Consider the following 16,921-nt stretch of genomic DNA (forward strand, 5'->3'; position numbering starts at 1 on the left):
TCCCTTGTGCATTTAACTTTTCACTTGGTGTCCAGAAAAGTTCACTCCCCCCCACCCTGTGTTTCACTTGCAGCAAATCACTGTCAATCATTCCTCCATCTTACTGCCTACCGATCGCATGAGGAAGGATAGATAACACAACTTTCTCATCAAAAAATACTGCTGCTGTGTGACGCTGTTAAGCAGGAAAGCATCCCCATGATCACTAACTATCTGCTAACACGTCCTAAAGCTAATGCATATATTTATATTTCCTCTTTTTTGATGACAGTTAAGCCAAGACACTGCACGGAGGCAAACCCTGCTGCACCCAGATCACTGCCAGCACAGAACCTGACTCTCACCCTCCTGGATTTCTCACAGAAACAGAGCTATTTGTTTGTGAAAGAAGGATGGGGCTTTGTTGGTTTTGCTGTTGTTTGGGGGGGGGGTTGTTTGTTTTGTTGCTGTTTGTTGTGTTTATTTTTTTCCTTCCCAAATTGTTACTTTAACCTGCCAGACATGATGACCTGGAGCTTGTGGTTTATTTACAGTTTCGATTCATGGTGAGCTTCCAAGAACAGCAGTGCCCAAGGACAGAAGAAGTGAATCTCCCTGAAACTGTGAGGTCTGGCTGGCTGGTATTTGCTGAAAATAACACAATTATATTCATAGGTTCCTTTTGACTCATGGCAGAAAAAAAGATAATGCATGAATAAAGCTACCTAAAGAAGGGCCAAGAGGAAGAGGGGGCAGAAAGAGCACTGGGGACCTTAGGTGAAGACTCTGCTAGATCCTGAGAGTCATAGGACCACCACCTATGGGAACAGGTAAAACCTGGTTCTGGCAATAAAACCAGAACAACAACAAAAAAATACTCGGGAGAGTGAAGCACATTAAATCAGGAGCCTGGGAGCCAGGGGAGGAAAGGAGCAGGAGCTGGGGTGTGAAGGGATCAGGCTGTCCAGGATGGAGAGAAAAACATCATGAACAATTTTACCACAGCCCTTTACATGTCACCCTGTAAGAAAATGAGGAAGAGGCAGAAGCTGATGGCTCTGCCCTCCTGCCAGGGAGCTGCCCTGGGTCACTCTGAAGCAGGCACCACCACAGATGGTCCTGCAGCTGGTCACACTGGGTCAGGGTGTGTTGCCTGGCAATTTTACCAATCTCTGGTACACACATTTAGACATCTTGGGTTTTAATTGTGAGGAAGTGTTCAAGGGCAGGTTGGATGGGGCTTGGAGCAACCTGGTCTGGTGGAAGATGCCTCTGCCCAAGGTAGGGTGTTTGGGAATAGATGACCTTTAAGGTCCCTCCCATTTGGTGATTATATGATTAATTATCTACTTGGGGTAGGGAGGTAGAGCTTTAAATTACCCCTTCTTAGAATCATAGAATTATAGGTTCTTTAAACTTAAAAAAAGGACTTTCTCCTTCCATCCTGGGACATCTCTGCAATGTAGGAGCTGTCAACCCTTCAGTCTTGTGCCTGTGACAAGCTGAACTGAGACAGGATTCCATGCAGAGTGGTCAGGCTGCTCCTGTGGGATTCTGACATCCACATCTTCCTCTTGTCTTCAGCCCTAACCAGCCCCATACCCTGACATCTCATGGGTTTGCCCCAACAGCTCTGTTAACACCTTCCACCTGCCACCTGAAGCACTGTCATTTCTGCCAGTGGCCACTTCATTGAGGTGCTTTAATATCATCAGGTCACTGGATGGCAAGTGTTACACGTGACATTGAATAACATATTGATCTTAACTGGGAGCTGAAGCAGACCTCCTCCTGCTCCCTCAAACATCTCACCTCCTGGAGATCCAGCTCCTCTGCAGACTCCTCTGCTCCTTTGTTTATCTCTTCATCTGCTCTGCCTTTCACTAGCTCCAACTGCCTCATCATCCTGGCATTAGAAAGTCCACTTTCCCAAGTACAGAGTGTTTATGGAGTATCATCAGCAATCCAAGTGTCTGCCAGCTCAGAGATGTTATCTTCACCATAGCTGAAGAATACCTCAAAATCATGCTCCAACTCATCTGCCTTAGACACTCACCTACAGAAATGCTAAAAGCAGACCTAGTTTTCAAAATGTGCCCCCCTGAGTAAACCAGCTGCTTAATTTTCACACATGAATCATCTGGTATCCCACAGGCCACAATATATAACTTTCATTATGTCACCACTGACATTTTCACTGCTGGCAGACCATGATTTACTGGTTTTCATCAGCCCCCCAACTTGTTGAGTTGGACAAGTTGGACAGAGACTCCCACCAGACCAGGTTGCTCCAAGCCCCATCCAACCTGCCCTTGAACACTTCCATGTTTCTGTTTCCTTCCTTTTGGGATTGGAACTAGATGGCCTTTAAAGTTCCTTCCCACCCAAACCAGTCTGGGATTACCTCCTCAAAACTCCTCTCCATGGAAGCCAGGAGGGTTTGTTTCTATATTTAAGTGTAAAGCTTTGCAAACTCCAACAACATGCAGAAACCAGACATTCCCAGGAGAAGACACTTCACCTGCTCTGTTCTCCTCTGCCATTCTGGACCTTGGTGCAACGGCATTTGGGTCAGCAGCAAACCTTCTGTTGACCTCACCTGCTAGCTCCACAGGGCTGTTGGTGGCCCTGCATGGTGAGAGGGGCATCCTGCAGCAATGCCTGAGCAAAGACAGGTTCCAGGGTGGCCGTGCCCCCACCCAGACCCGGCACCTTCACCCCTGGACACCCCAGCTCCTCATTGCAGCTCCAAGCACCACGATTAGAACACAAAATCAGTTTGCTCACAGACCACCCACCCCAGACCAAACACAATGCTCATGAGTCTGGCACCAAGAAACCGTCCCACCCTCACCCATCATCACCCAGGTCCCTTGTCCCCAGGACACAAAACCCCCTCACAATACAACAAGAGCTTTTAAAAATGTACCTTTCTGCAGAGAAGGGGCAGGTAACCGAAGAAACCAAGGCCTGGTGAGATAAGGTGTGCAGTAACCAGGGAAACAGTATCTTTCTGGGCTCCTTATAAAGTTATACAGCAGTTTGAGCAGCCTCAGGAATTAATTACAAAACAGGTTTCCATGTCTACTCAGGTGTCTGCTCATTCTGCTACAGCTTTGTTTACAAGGACAACAGGCACCAGGGCTGACACCTATTGCTCTGTGTAACACTCCTGTGGGGGTGGAGGGGGGGGGGGAAGCATTGCTCCAGATAAAAATGTTAGAGAAATAAAATTTAAAAATACTAGATAATGGTTTGCAGAGTCTGCTCTGCTCTTTACCCTCTGCACATGTCCCTGTCTTCTTCCCTGTGCAATAGAACTAACAGAAACACAACCCCCCCCCATCTCAGCCCTCCACAAGGGATTTGTTTCCTCCAGACTCACCCACTGTAAAACCCTAAAGCTTCACACACCACAGCCATGAGAATGATTCACCTGAGAAAACAAAGCACTCCCTGATTTCAGTCGCTGCTTTTTATTCTTTCAGCTAAAAAAAAAAAAAAATCTTAAAAAAAATAATAAATCAATTTTACACCAGGAACACAGTGGCCACAGCTCCTGCAAACCAAACCCCTACGCGTTCTTATCTGCCAGAGTAGATTTATGGTTTGGTTTTTTTAGTGCAATCTTCACCACCCCAGTCCTGCAGCAACTCGGTGGCAGCCGAGCCGGTGAATGCTCAGCCCCACCAGCTGCAGGGGGGACGGGGACATCCCCATCCCTGGTCCACGAGTCCCCACCTTCACCCCCTGTGCTGCCCCGTGCTCTGGCGTCCAGTTCATTGCAACACTTCAGAACACTTTGTCTTCTCCTCCAAGCAGGAGAAGAAACAAAGAAAAGTGCCACACAAGCCCTCCCTTGCTGGGACCGACCAGCGCAGCTATTCCAGCTTGGGATTTAGCTGGGGGGGTTGGTTTCTGTGAAGCTCCAGGCCATGCTGCTGTGCCAGAGATGTGATGTCATGGAACTGCATTTCTGATTCCCCGCCAGTTCGAGCATTTATATTAAATGGAGCCAAAAGGAGCTTCCTGTGCTAAACTGGAAACAAAAGAGCTTTTACAGCGCTGCCCTCGGGGGGGACAGAAATATATCTGTGTGTCCAACTGGAGGCACAGTTACCATCTTATCATCCCATCAGCTCCTACATGCATGGAACAAACCCCACTGTGGGCTCCTACCTGATGGGACTTCAGTGAAGTCAGGGCAGAGCAACACAGAGGGACCTCAAAAGAGTGGCAGGCAGCAAAGCACCAGCTCAAATCTGCCCACCACGGGACGTTCCTGCCCAGCTGCTCCTTCCCCAGACCTGTGCATGGGGGACGAGACATAACCTGAAATCCCAACTGGAGGTAGAAGAGAAATCATTTGGGTCGTAATTTAACACCCCTGCCAACCAGTCCTGATAGCTGCAGGGACCTGGGAGTTTTAACTGTGTTAAAGTCAAGAGTATGAGTACGGGTCAGACTTGGACAGAATCGGCAAAGTAGGTGTTACAACTCAGGGCACGGCCAATGGCTGAGCAAGAAATGAAAAACTGTGCATTTTTACCTGCACAAATGCACTCTGTTATCACCCAGCTGCCCCAAAGCATCAGCTGTGGAGGATGTCACCCCTGAAGGACCAGGCTTGGTAGGTTCATCTCACACAGCCTGAGCTGGACTCACCAAGGGCAGTGGAAGATGGTCAAAGAGCTGGTGATGCTGACGTTTTCTTTAAACAAACAATTTTGTGTGTCAGAGGACCAAAAAAATTCAGATGACACAGAAAGTGCTGCATGACACAGTCAGGTCTCATGTCTTGCAAGATTTGTCCCCATGGGACCTGGCTTTTCTAGCACTTCAGCAGCACCTGGCTGCTCTTCCAGCCACCCAGCAGCTCAGCCACGCATGGACCCCAAATATGTCCTGTGTTCAGTGACTCCAACAAGATGGACTAGAACCCCAGGAGATGAGGCAACCAAGGACTGATAAAATAAATCTACTTATTCCTCCTGGAGGTACAAGGAGAGTCAGTGCCCCACTGGAGACCACAGTTCCAGCTTCATTCCTGAATAATGAACCAACTTTAATGGAACTGCTGTGAGACAGAGTCCCTGAGAAACACCAGGTTAACCAACACAAATCTGCAGGTATTTTGGATTTGCAAAGAACAAGCAGATACTAAAGCCTTACTTGAAAAGCCTGAGAATAATGCGAAAATCCAGCAACCCAATGGTGCCCAGACAGATGGAGCTCAGACTCCTAACTGGTGGTCCAGCCCTGCCAGATGCTGTTGACAGCTGCAGAAGGCACGTGCCATCACTTCAAGACAAATCACCTTGATAATAATCCTCCCTCAAGAAAGCTTAGGAGAGCCAACGAATGTAAACCATTGTCAGACATCCCTGGAAAGAAGAGGATTGTAAAGATCCCGGAAAAGCAATTATATAGTATGGACACTGATCAGGGAGAAGAACAGAGTGGAGACAAGGCTGGCATGGATGAACACTGCTATCAAGTATTCTAGACCAAAAGGGACAAAATTCAAATAGCTTTCAGTGTGAAAGTGCTCTCTGCTCCCAAAGATACTGAATGCAAGGTAGGGAGCAGGTATGGGACGAGCCTCAGGAGGCCTCCACTGCCAAATCCATCAAAATGTCATTGGGCCACAAATGCCAAAGTGAATTTGGATATTCAGCACATTTTTTCCATCATCTGAAGCTGCCTGAGAGCTTATGAAATGCAAGAGTCTTCCCTGCCTACAAAAGCAAAGCCACATTTTACTGCAAGTTACTGTGTTTTTTAAAGAAATTTGCAGCTAATGAGCGTGCCCAAGACATTGCCAGAAAGTGCCCTGCTGGGTAACAGCAGCACTTGGTTCCTCTCCTGGACTCTGTAACCACCAACAGTTATCAGCAAGAAGCTCTGGTGTCCACAGCAGCCCCCACAGCTCCATCTGATGGATGTACCAACACTTTTGTACAAAGACAATTTTCCATCCACAACAGCAACCCAGGAGTGTCTCTGTGAGACTTGAAAACCTCTTCCCACAACCCATCCTGCAAGCAGATACCAGAGACAAGCCTGCTCAGCAGCCTTGACTAGGAATTATCCCAGCTCTAAGTGTCCCTACAACAAATCAATGGTTATAATGTTGATCCCACATTTTGCAACCCCAAGATCATTTCCAATCACTGACATCAGAGTCCTTCACATTTATTTTGACTGCCATGCCAGGCAAACACCCTCACAGCAAAAAGGGGGGGAAAAAGGTGACAGACCTAGAGTGCCACACACCTTGCATGGCAGCAAATTGGTCCAAAGCACCAAAACCTGGACTAATCACCTTGAGCTCATTAATTTACAAAGCTTTGGCCCAACTTCAGCGGCTGGCAGATGATCAAGCTCTTAGTTGATGTGATTCAAACTAATCCACTAGAAGGCATTTAAGAGCCCGCTAGGAAATAGGTATTTTTGTATTATTAGAAGTGCTAAAAAGTTTTAATGACACCAAACTTTCCAGGTGAAGGAACCAACACCCAGCTCCATATGTGAGGACTTCTCAGTTCACATCCCACCACCAGTCAATGCACAGGGTCACCCAGTGGGTACCCCGTTGTTTCTGAACCTTTTCACTGGCAAATAAAAGCACAATGAGATCCCTGTTACTCCACCTCTCCTTTGCTCATCCCTCTCCTTTTGACCCCATCTTCAGAATTACTTCCTAGGGAAAGGAGGCTTTTGCCATTGCAGCAGAGTGTGTGTCACTATGTGCCTTTCTGCTCCCTTCTCCGCCCAGAGCAACGCTCAGAGCCATTCGTGGCATTTGGCCAGGCTGGACATAGAGGCAGAGGCCAGAAAATGAGTGAAGACACACTGCAAACATCCTCCAGGTGCCTCAATTAAGGAAACTCTGCAGCTCACATGAGCACCTTGTTAGACACCAAAAAAATCCCCAACCCAATAAACCATCAAAAACCAAAACCAAACCAAACAAACAAAAAAAAAACCACCAAAAACCAAGCCCTCAACCCCTCAAAAACCCCTCCAAATCCAACAGAGAAAGAAAGCTAGAAAACTTTTAGGTGCTCCAGTCATGGAAAGAATTAAATTACAAACCACCATGAGCCACAAAGCCATAAGAAGTGAGGCTGCAGCAGACATGGGGCTCATGGGCTACTTGGGGTAGGGCGTGTTGCTGCCTAGTTTGCTGTCAAACTGGGTCAGGCTCAGAGTTTTTATTTTCTCAGTTCCAGAACACCAAACTAAAGAACACTAAATGTTATTCACAGCTAAAATATTACAGCGCCTAGAAAATTCTGCCTCTGACACACTGATAGACATTCACTGGTTCAGCAATGCTCTTGGCTGCCTCAGAAGAAATTTGCTCCATAAAGCAGCACCACAGAAAAATGCTCTGGAGAAAGAAAACCAAACGAGAAGGTCTTTTTCCTTTTTGCCACTCAAATATCAGATCTAGAACCCAGGGACACACAGGTAGGAGCTGTTTAAAACCACTTTTATCCAGAAAAAATGTAAGAAAATTACAATAAGAATTAAAAAAAAAAACATTTCAAACCCACAAAAGTCCTCACTCTCTTATACGTTCAAGTACTGTTCAGTTTGGAAATGCAAGCTCAGCTCTTGCTGAAAACAACTTCATAGCAATGAAACTTTCAGGCGTATGTTGCAGTTTGTCTAATTATGATAAAACAACTTTTAAATCATTTCAATCCATGAAGGCCAGCTAGCAAATCAATAAATACACATACATCTGTGTGTATTATGTACATAGATGCACAGACACTCATGGTTCAGCAGACATGGGAGGCAAAGAGAGCAGGACAAGGACACTTAGTCTTTCCTTAGCCTTGGAGGAATCAATGAAGCTCTTTCACTCCTCAAACCTCCTTCTTGCCATTGACTCCCTTGGCTGCTCTGAACCACCACGACCACCATCCAGCAAATGAACTGGTTCAGAAGCCACGTAAACCTACCTGAAATCCCAGCTCTTATCCCAACAGCCCTGGGTCCAAGTTCAACATCTACAGGCAGCTCCTCACAGGACAGACGTGTCCCTACCCTGTGTTCCTCCAGAGTCACTCCACCCTGACCAAAGCCACTGGCCACCACCCTCTCCAGCCCCTCTTACGGCCTCGCTGGGGGCTGGGAGCTCCTTAAGAGCATGAGGACATCTCAAGAGATATTAACTCACTACCTGCAGACTGGCATCTGCTTCCTCGGCAGTTTAGCCTCAAATGTTTGTCTGGAAGGAGAGCTCTAAAACCAGTAGGGATTTCTACGGAATCCAGCCCTGTGCTGGTTTAGCTTTAGAATCTTGTTAACACAAGAATCACCGGAAAACAAACTCCCTTGGCTAAATATTTAAGGCCAGAAAAGTCTGAGAATGCTTTTGATCATTAGTACCCACAAAACCAAAAAGCTCAATAGATGAGCTACGAACAAAATACGTAAAAAGAACTTAAACTCCATTAAACATTTAAACTTACACAATACCACAAAAACAGTACTAGCCAAATTTGTCAGGAAAACCCATTACAGTAATTTGAGAGATATCTCTATCTGAAGATTTGCCTGGGTTGGGAAAATTCAAATGGTCTATTTCACTTCATGCCTTTAGACCTCCAGAAGTGCCATAAATCTGATGTGGTGACACTCAAGCAAGTATCATGAGATGGGTATTTATGCCACATGTACAAATCAAGTCTAAGCCAACTGCACATGCACATCAGAACTGTCAAAACCATTTTCCTGCCTAAACACCCTTTTCCAGTAGTGAGCACCACTATAATTTAGGGAAGCCTTTCCAACACGAAAACGAGCACCACACGAGGAACAGAGTTAAACATCTCGTAACCCATCATCACCCACAATCAGGTGCCATTTCACATTACTTTGGTCAAACAAAGTGCAAAGGCACTCAGAGGAAAGCAGAGTGACAGGTCAAAAGGTTCAGGTTTACTTGGGATGTCAAAATTCAGCTGCTGCTCCTTGGGGTTTGTGGTGGCGGAAGGTGGGACCGTAGCAGCAGAAGCACAGAGGTGACATCTTAAGATGCTAAAATTTTATCCAGGGCTCCCATTATTCTTGAGACAAGAGCTATTGTTTCCACACACATCAGTGCTGTTTTGGGAAAACTGGTTATACACACAATTGCCTGAAATAGCTTTTATCCAATGATTCAAAACTAATATTAAAAGTTACCTAACTGAATTGAATTTATTTACATCAAAATGCACACACGCCTGTAGGAAACAACAAACAAACAGATTAAAATCTGCACAAGAAAGCTTGGAGCTGGCAAACAAAAATACAGTGGTTTAAGGGAAATATATTGTGGATTGATTTTTCTTCTTCCTACCAACCTTATTTTCAGGTGACTGAAATTGTTACAGCCTTACACCTTTACACAGCTGAAGACACACACTCTTTACTTAAAAACATACATCCTACAACAGATTAAACGCCTGAATTGAGCTTGTCAGCCCCCTCCCTCCACCACCCAGCCAGAAAAATATTGATTTCCTGAGCAGAAATGTGAATATTGTGGCATAAAAGGACACCAAGCTGCCAGCACCCTGACTGTGCTTCAGGACGAGTGCTGGAAAACAGTCTGGGCTCGTGTCACAGAGCAACTGGATCTGGGAATCTCTGTACGAGGGGAGGAATGACAACAGTGAAAGAGAACAGGGACTGGAGGGAGCCATTCCCAGCTAGTTAGGAGGGGAAAATTAAAAACAAGACAAAACAAAACAAAAAACCAACCCAAAACCAAAAAAACCCAAACCAAAAAACCCACTAACACAGCAGCAGGCCATATAAATTCCTGTGAACAGCAATTTGGGGGGGGAATTTTTTTAATTGCCCGTGGGCACTTAAGAGCCATATCTAATAAGCTGAAAATGAGGCAAGGTCATGAGTCTGCAGCCCGCAGCATTTCTGAACACAAAACACCAGGAAAATTGCCTGTTTTCTTGACTTCCAGTTTTCCAGAATAATGTTGTTCTCCACGCTCTGCACCGATTTCTGAATCACAATAATTTGGTTTGTTCTCCTGTTTACGTCCTTCTCTGCTTTTTCACAGCGTATCCCTCAGCACGGAAACACCCTTGGCAACACAAACCCCAGTAATTTAGGAACCTGCCTAATGCTGAAACATTTCCATGAAGGTTTTCCCAGCCAAACATCTCCAGTATTCAAAGGAATCACCCAGCAGCTACTCAGTCAACTGCCTATGGGTTGTAACACGGCTGCACCCCTGCTAATGAGATGGAAGCAGATACAGACACAGGCAGTAGGTTGATACAAAGTAATTGCAGGCAGAAGTCGATGACAGTAATTTATGTAATTCTGTTCAAGGCAAGGCAGTCGTGTAGGGAGAGAGTGAGAGGTCAGAGAAAACCCATGGGGTTTAAATTGGATGCACAAGGAATTTTATCTCCCGCAGGAACGTACCGAAGGAAAAACAGACACGGTAAAAAAATTAGTTCTGTTTTACTCTGTTCCTCCCACCCCTTCCTATCTTACTCAGCAGTTTATACTGCATATTTAGCTGGTCACAGAAAGCCAGGCAAGGCAGCAAGGCGAGCCCCCCAGCAGCTTACTCCGAAACACGGGCCGACGGAGGAGCACGCAGGATACTTCACGTCCTCATCCCGAGTACATCCCAACATTTCACTTCAAGGTCTCCATGAAGCATTTTCTGAGTGTGGCAGCAAAGTCCTGGCACGAGGGGCAGCTCCTGCTGCCTGCATCTGCAGCTTCCCTTGTGAGAGAGAGCCAGTCTCCAGTGCCCGGCCTTGGCACTGCCACGAGCCCAATAAATAGGAATATTGTGGATTCAGAGCGAATCCCGCCCCGCAGCAGGGGCTGAGCTGGGGGTCACGTAGGCTCAAAGCTGTGCAACGTACCAAAGGCAGCTCCATTCATGGAGGACTTGGCTCTTCTTCAACACGTGCCAAGCAACAAGCCGTGATTTAATTCGGTATAAAAAACATCAACAAAAAAAAAAGTGGAGAAGTTAACAATGAGACACAGGCCGGGATGAAGCTGTCCCGCTGCTGCACACACACCTCCACTGGGAAACAGCAGCTTCATAAAAAAGGACATCAGAGGCAATCAAGCACAACGTGTGCACCGCAGAGCAGAGAGTCCCAGAATGAGACCTCCAAGATCATCCCGCCCAGCCCTAGAGCAAACACTGGTGCTTGCAGGAAACCACGATTATTGCCGAGAACATATGGCGACATATGGGGCAGGAAGGATGCTCCTCTCTGAGTAGGTCACACCACGCCACAAAGAACACAGTGAACTCACTGGGGGGAAACGGGCACCTTGAGTCTACCGTGGCTACCGCAATGCTTGGTGACAAGGCAAAGTCTGGAGGATGAGTCCCTTTGTAACAGTTTTCCCAGGCATTTTTGTTGTTCAAACCAACCCGTCCTCCCCCCCAGAAAAAATCGTGCAACCCAATTTTAAAAAGATGAAATAAACATGGAGTATTTAGTCATGTCCTTCCTCACCAATTATGTTACGAGAAGGTATTGTCCAATGTAAAAACCTCTTCAGAGGCACCAGGAGTTCTCCCTCCCTGCCTGCTTAGTGCTATTGGCACTCAGTAAATACCTCCTCACAAAAGGCAGGTTCCTAACAGCAACTGAGATATGCCATGGTGCACCCAGGGGCCATGTCAGCCACCCTAGGATTAAAATAAGAGTTTGTTTTCAAGACAAATGAGTTCATTTTATCTAAATATGTCTTGCTGGGCTTTGTTGAACCAGATTGTCAGCAGCATCAGTAGATGCTTCAATCCCTTCTGCAGAGTTCACCATCGCCCAAGCTCTGCTCTTGGATCACTTGACCCCTGCAAGTTGCTCACATCACATCAATGTGACAGACCCTACGTGCAATGTGGGGGCCAGGAAGAGGGGGCTGGGGGGTTACAACTTACTGCAGTCAGGTTCCCTCATGGCTAAACAACACCTTGAAAGACCCACAGCAAATATTTTAGCACCCCTTAAACCGCTGTACTATCCAGTTTCTAACGGTGGTGGGAAACCTGGACAAATCAAGGGAGTCAGGCTTAGGTTTCCATTGGAAAACCCCAATCCTACTCATGAGCAAAACCTGAAAAAACAATGTATTCTGTTTCCAAATGACATTGTAACTTACACTTTACCTTTTACACCCCAGAGCCGGAGGAAATCAGACTCACCATCAACACCAGATAATTAAACAAGAGGATCACTGGCGCATAAATCAAGTTTTGGATTCACAGCGAACAAGTCTCCTACTGTAATACAACCAGGATGACTTTTCAAATGTTTTTTTTTATGTCAGCACTGACCTAAAAAAAAAAAAATCCAGTGGCAACTGGACGGGTCAGGTTCCCTCCCCGCCGGCACCTCCCGGAGCCCTACGGGAGGCAGCAGGGTGAGCCCCGAGGACCGGCCTGATTAAAAGCTTGTCCCCAGTGTTTGCATAGCTAATCAGCTGAGTGGGGAATCGTGTTATCTGAGCAGCACTAATGAGCTAAATCACTATTATTATTGCAGTGATCACCCACCCGTAAGCACCTCACCGAGGCTTTATTTTCACCTTGGTCCACAGCACAGCAAACGTCGAGAAACCTCATCCTGACTTCTCTCCGGCAGCCCACGGAGCCTGCAAGCTCCCCACTTGCTAGAGCAGAAATATCAATGTTTCCACTCCAGCTCTCCTTCCTCCCGAAGCCCTGGTGTTGCATCTCCAAGCCAGAAAGGCAAACGAGGAGGTCTGGAATCCTGGGGGCTCTGCAGCTGGGAAGCTGGAGCCGGGCTGAGCTCCCGCCGCTCTGATCCAGCCAGATAACCCTGCCCCGGGGCCAAGCGGGGCTTCCACAGCAAGAAAACAACAGAAAATAATCATCCACCGTGGTTCTAAAGGTATGTTAACAGCCACGCTGGGTATCTCCACCCAGATCACACCGAGATCTTCGTTATTTACCATTCACTTCCACGGAACAAGCTCTCCGAGGCAACATAATGCATTTCGTTTTTATGATAGAATCCATAGATTGTGTTATTTCTGCCCATCGGGAGTTCAGTCCGTGATGACCATCAGCCCCATGCTCTGCTGGGGCCTCACAATGGATCTCACACACCAAAAAAAAAACACAAAAAAAGAAAAGCCAAACCACAGCCCCTCTGCACAGCCCGGGCTTCGGAGGATGGGAAAACCCACGAACCTGAAAGCAGACTGTATCAAACCGAACGGATAACCCTGCAGTTAGCCCCACCATTTGGGCAGGTTTTCTTCATCCCAGCCAATATCCACCAGCAGGAAGAAGTTCGCAAGACACAGAAGGAATCCCGTGGATGCAGGGAAGAATCACACAGCCTGCCTGTTGTTTTGGCCAGAGACCTAACGTACTGCTTTCCATCACAACAGCCATAGAATGTAATTGTCATTAAGAAATTGCTATTATGATATCATAACAACAAACTGTGAATATTAAATAATAACAATAACAACAACAACCACCACCTGTTAATAATACCTCCAAAGTAAGTGTATTTTAGCAGAACAGGGAGCACGCACTGGCCCAAATTGGAAACACATCTAAGAAATTAATTTCGATTTTTACATAGCGATTTGTTTGTTTGTTTGTTTGTTTGAAATAACAAGGAAGAGCAGGCAGCTCTTCTGCCCCAGCCATGAGGGGAGGGGGCGGTTCGGTTGGTTTTCTTGCAGGCTCCCAACATCTGCAACGATTTCGTTCGCTTTGACTCGGAAAACAGTTTGTCAAGGAGGACGTTTTCATAACCAGGCTCTCAAAAAAACCTAAATTCAAGCCCACACCAGCCTCCTGCCGACCCCCGGGCACCCCACCGGGGAGCGGGGCAGGACCAGCCGCAGCCAGAACCGCATTTCCCCGCTCACCTCAACCCCACCCCCCTTGCAAAAACCACCCGGACAAGCCGCTCCTGCCGCTGGATAGGACTTTTTTAAAAAAATTCTTGTTCCCTGGAAGTGCTGCCTTAGGGTCCCAGCAGCGAGGAGCTGAACCCCCCACACACACACCCCGCAACCACCCTCCCCCGGCCCGCTCTCTCCATCCGCGCCGCCCAGAGACCCCCCGGAGCGGTGCCAGCTCCCACAAACCAAAGGAAACCCCCCCTAAAGCCAAGGGAGACCCCCATCCCTCCCCCAAGACGAGGACCACCCCCTAAAATAAATGAGCCGGCGGCAAGGGGGGTGTTTTGCAAGGATTTGGGGTCCCAGCCCCCGCAGCCCTTCGGGGCGGGGGTCACCCCGGCTGTCACCCCAAACCGGGTGGGCAGGAGGGGATTCGCCGGGAAACCCACCCCGCTTTTCCCCCCCAATTCCGGTCGTCTCGCAAATCCCATTTTGCTCCCTGAAAGGAGCGACGGGCACCCCGCTTTTGTTTTAAACCCCCTCCTGACTTCCCGACGCAGGCGGCCGCCTTTTCCTTGGCTGGAAAAAAAGACAAAACGGGGGGGGGGGGAGGGTGGTGCGGGGCAAGAAAAAGGTGGGGAAGGAGAGATTTTAGGCAGTATGGATAGAGCTGTACCTTTCGGGGGTGCTTCCCGGTGGCTCGGGAGGGGTTTCCATCGCGGCTGCTGAGGGTCCCCGCGGCCGCCGCCCCAAAACCCCCCTGGCCGGTCGCTGCCCCCGGTCCCGACCCCCGGTTGTTGGGGGGTCCCGACCCCCGGTTGTTGGGGGGGAGGGGGGGGTCTAGGGGCTCCTCCCACCCATGGCCCGACCCGGCTCCGCTCCTCTTGAAGAGGGGGGGATCGGGATTTGCGCCGGGTTTTATCTTGGGTAAAAAAAAATCAGCTGCTGGATGACTTCAAAACATTCCTACCCAGGCATCTAACAACCCTGTCGTTATTCTGCTCCTTTGCAGGGTGGTGGGGGGGGGAAATATTTAAAAATACTAAAAAAATCCGTGCTCAATCGTAAGACGCTTTTAAAAATAAGGCGCAAATGCCGAGGCGTGGGGGAAGGAGCTCTGGGGGAGAGGAGGCAAAGAGGGAGCAGGGTTGCAGCCTGCCTTCCGAGAGCTCTCACCGCTCCTGCCCGCCGGGTTACCTTATTCCCAGCAGTTTTCCCGCTCCGAGGGGCTAGTGCTGCTCTTCGCAGGGGTCAATCGTGAGCAGCTTCTGCCTGCTCCAGCTGGGAGTGTCTTCCCGAGGGCTGAATCACGCCCGTTCATCCCGGCGTCATGGGACAGAAACGCTGCGCTCCAGCAAAACTCCCCACAGGAGGCTGCGGGTTTTCATCTCCTGCCAACTGCAAGTGGGTTTCGTTATCATTAAAAGAGGGTAATTACGTCTATCTCGCCTGCATTCGAGGCTGTTTCTCAACAGACTGCACCAAAATACCTACACGTACTTAGAGAAGCATGACATCACATTTTAGCTCAGTTAAGTGGGGTTTAGATAGCAAGCAATGCCCCGACCTTGAGAACGCAAAGATTAGATAAAATATTGAAGAAGAGCCCTGCCTGCCAGCCTTCTGTTTGTACATACCAGCCTCGAGTTTAACAACACCACTTAATTCATTTCGGTAGGTTAATTAAGCATGCAGAAAGTATTCAAAACAGACTAAGCAACAGTTCATTAAAAAAGAAAAAAAAAAAAGCATTAGTATGAAATGAAATCAGCATTGGCTGCCAGCTGAAAGCTGCTCATTAAAGCTGGGAATGCTCTTCCCAATGGGAGAAGCCACACAACCTGTCCCCTTCTTTCCCATCCCAAGACAAATCAGGGGCTCCACCGGTCTTTCCTGCTCCGAGCAGCTCCTGCTTCCTCCTGCCACCTGTATGGGAATATCAGCTGCAAAACTTGAGCTCACTCCAAGAGTCCTCCAACGTGGTTTCTGAGGACTGCCACGTGTGTCTGCCTGTGTGTGTAATTCCCTTTTTTAAGAGTTGCTCTGTTGATAGAACCCTTGCTCACTCGCTGGAAAAGTCAGAGCCAGGTCTTGAATTAATTGGTTATTATTTACCTACGTGGCACCTTGGAGAGATCTGTGCTTTCCTCGTAGGGTTGATATTGTAAAAATCTTCATTGCAAATGTTTCTTAGAGTTTTGCTGGGAAAATAGTCCATGATGGAGCAGGGATTTGGTGAAAAAAAATTACAGTCGAGGGCTGACTTCCTTAGATTGCTCTATCCCACAAACCAGATAAGGGCTGAAGAACTTCTAGAAGTGACTGGGAAAGGGAGAAATGGTTTAGCAGGCCAAGTAATAACTACAGAGCTCCAGGAATGCGAGGACCAAACCCTGCACGGGCAGGACAAAGTCCTCACCCTCACCCTGCTGTGGGACCAGAGCTGCTGAGTGTTTCTGGACCATGAGCTGCTCTTGGGCAGGTGATTTGAAAGGCAGATGCCAGCTCTGGGCGTAAAACCTTAGTCAGGCTTGGGTGTGGAAGAATCTTGGTGCTGAGCAGGCAGTGCTGGGATGGAGAGGACAGGAGCCAGGCAGCCCAGGGGAGGAGGGAGCAAGGGGATATGGGGCATTGTCCCCAGGGAGGGCATCCAACAGGGTTTGCTCTCTGGGGTCAGAGATGGCATTGGGTGGTGGCTGTAAAACTAGCTGTGCACTGAAAGTCCTCTGTGGACTGAGGAGGCAGCCAGCCTCACCCCACAAACAAATGGGCAGAGAAGGATTTAGATGAGATCTCAGGAAGATATTCTTGGCTGTGAGGGTGGTGAGGTTCCAGGTTGCCCAGGGAAGCTGTGGCTGCCCCATCCCTGGCAGTGTTGAAGGGCAGGTTGGATGGGGCTTGGAGCAGCCTGGGCTGGTGGGAGGTGTCCCTGCCCATGCAGGGGGGTTGGAATGAGATGATCTTTAAAGCCCCTTCCAACCCAAACCATTCTGTGATTCCACGACTGTATGATTCCTTTTCAGGGAGCTACCGAGAAAACAAGGTT

General features: G+C 48.1%; 1 protein-coding gene across 3 annotated transcripts in view; it reads right to left on the minus strand.

Annotated features, from left to right (window-relative positions):
- The window catches only part of LYPD6 (LY6/PLAUR domain containing 6), a 32,683-nt gene extending 17,558 nt beyond the window's left edge, over positions 1-15,125 (minus strand). For 2 of the 3 annotated variants that reach the window (XM_051623556.1, XM_051623553.1), the window contains exon 1: positions 10,584-10,605. The gene's annotated coding sequence lies outside the window, so the exon portion shown is untranslated. Of the gene's footprint in view, positions 1-10,583; positions 10,606-15,072 lie in introns of those variants that run through there. The other variant, XM_051623555.1, reaches the window with a different exon arrangement.
- Positions 15,126-16,921: the final 1,796 nt, after the last annotated feature.

Source organism: Apus apus, chromosome 6, assembly GCF_020740795.1.
Source record: "Apus apus isolate bApuApu2 chromosome 6, bApuApu2.pri.cur, whole genome shotgun sequence".
Lineage (NCBI taxonomy): Eukaryota > Metazoa > Chordata > Aves > Apodiformes > Apodidae > Apus > Apus apus.